This window comes from Aedes aegypti, unplaced genomic scaffold, assembly GCF_002204515.2.
Source record: "Aedes aegypti strain LVP_AGWG unplaced genomic scaffold, AaegL5.0 Primary Assembly AGWG_AaegL5_hic_scaff_956_PBJ_arrow, whole genome shotgun sequence".
NCBI classification, from domain to species: Eukaryota; Metazoa; Arthropoda; class Insecta; order Diptera; family Culicidae; genus Aedes; species Aedes aegypti.
The window spans coordinates 1-2,366 of NW_018736663.1; the positions used below are offsets into that span (position 1 = coordinate 1).

At 46.3% G+C, this 2,366-nt stretch overlaps 1 pseudogene; it reads left to right on the forward strand.

Annotated features, from left to right (window-relative positions):
- Positions 1–3: 3 nt before the first annotated feature.
- On the forward strand, positions 4–2,027 carry LOC110681463 (annotated as a pseudogene).
- The last annotated feature ends 339 nt before the right edge of the window (positions 2,028–2,366 follow it).

Here is a 2,366-nt window from a genome sequence, read left to right on the forward strand (position 1 = left end):
GTTCAGGACACTAATGACAATGATCCTATATTCGAAACAAACAATATGACAATATGGGTAGACGAAAACGAACCGGCTGGAACAACAGTAACGAAAGTGACGGCTCGGGACAAGGACTTGGGCGAGAATGCATACATATCGTATAGTATAGCGAACTTAAACGATGTCCCGTTCGACATCGACCACTTCTCCGGTATAGTGAGAACATCGAAGCTTTTGGATTACGAAAGCATGCGACGAGAGTACGTCTTGCGAGTCCGGGCCTCAGATTGGGGCCTGCCCTATCGACGACAAACCGAAATGCAGCTGATCATCAAGTTGCGCGACGTAAACGACAATCGACCACAGTTCGAGCGTATCGACTGTGTTGGACGAATCCCACGATACACGCCGATTGGGACGGAGATCTTCAACCTCTCGGCGATGGATTTCGACTACGGAAGCGTTATGACGTACCGAATGGTAGGGGGTAATGAGGATGGTTGTTTCAATCTTGACGCGGGGAGTGGCGTCATAACTATTGGTTGTGATTTGAACGATATCGGCGTTGAATTCCGGGAAGTGAACGTAACGGCTACGGATGGCACACATTACGCTGATACCGCGAGAATACAGATTAGTTTGGCACGAAATAAGCGGAACTTGGGTGGGAACTTGAAGGCAGAGGACGGAGCTTCGTTCGAATGTCGGGAAACTGGTGTCCGACAACGGCTCGTAGATATTCAAGCATCCGCGGAGAGAAACAACATGCCCGGGAAAGATGTTAGCAATGGTGACGACTTCGCTATGATGCCAAGTAGATACGGCGAGAATGTTCATGCTCCTGAGTTTGTGGAACTTCCTATGGAAGTTAAAGTCAACGAGTCAATTCCGTTGGGTACGACAGTTACGTGGATCAAGGCCAGAGATCGCGATCTTGGGTACAATGGGAAGCTAGTTTCGGAATATCCGGAGGTGACGACGATTCTGTTTTCCGATTAGATCCCGATAATGGTGAACTCAAAATAATTGGATATCTGGACAGAGAACGTCGCGACGAATATTTGCTCAACATCACGGTCTATGACTTGGGAAAACCACAAAAATCCGTGTCAAAGGTGCTCCCTATAACTGTATTAGACGAAAATGATAACGTACCGAAATTTGAGAAATCTTTGGCCAGTTTTCGTGTAACCGAGAATGCTTTGAACGGAACAATCATCTTCCGAGTAAACGCTACCGATGCTGACTTGGGTATCAACGCAAAAGTGACCTACAGCATGATTACGGACACAAAAGACTTTCGAGTTGACCCGGAAACAGGTGTTCTCTCCGTAATTGCTCCATTGGACCGCGAACGTCAAGAAGTTTACGAACTACGAATTCGAGCAAACCGATGGAGGAGGCAATCAGGATACACCCGCCCTCTACTCCGAAGCTCTAGTGCGAGTCACTGTGGATGACATCAACGATAACGCTCCCGAGTTCAGCGTTCAAGACCTTAACGTCCGAATACGCGAAGATGTGCCCAAGGGGGACAGTCGTCACCGTGGTCTCTGCCATCGATTTGGATAGCGGCCCCAACAGTGAAATCATGTACAGCTTCGGTGAAAACGGAGACGGTGAAGGCTCTTTCAGAATTGACAAGCTCTCCGGCACAATAAGAACGGCCAAACTTTTAGACTTTGAAGAACGCCAGTGCATAGTTTGATAGTGAAAGCAATCGACCGGGGTACCCCTTCATTGTCGTCCGAAACTTCTGTGATTGGTGGAAATAATCGATGTGAAACGAAAACCGATACGCTCCGCAGTTTGATGACTTTGTTCTCATTGGTACAATTACGGAGAACAAACCTCCGGGCGCACATGTGATGCAGGTGGTTGCCAAAGATAACGATCCACCCGGTCCGGATTCCAGAGTGAACTATTCCATCAAAGGTGGTGATGGTCTGGGAATATTCGCCATTGATAACGAAGGTAAGTCAGATCGAAATTATTTTCCAATCAATTCCAATCCGATGAAAGCTAACCACATCCTGCATTTTTGATTCAATGTATTCCAATAAATCCGCCTAAAATCCGAAATGAAATTGTTCGGGACAAGTAAACCGATCAAAAAGCCCATTTCCTAGACTTGGAAGCAATTTATGCAACGTGAGAATGGGATTTGATAATTAGAAATTTCATATTCACCAACCATGGCAGATTGTGTTTGTGTGAGTGTAATTTTGCAGCACCCAAAACGAAAAACGAGATCCGGGTCCATGATTGCCTCAAATCCAGGCAAACACGTACCAACTAAACTATTGTGCATAGCAGCACAGATGATTGAAATCGTGCAAACTCATGCCCAGTTTCAACGAGGCGTTTTCCTTTAGGTCAAAAAT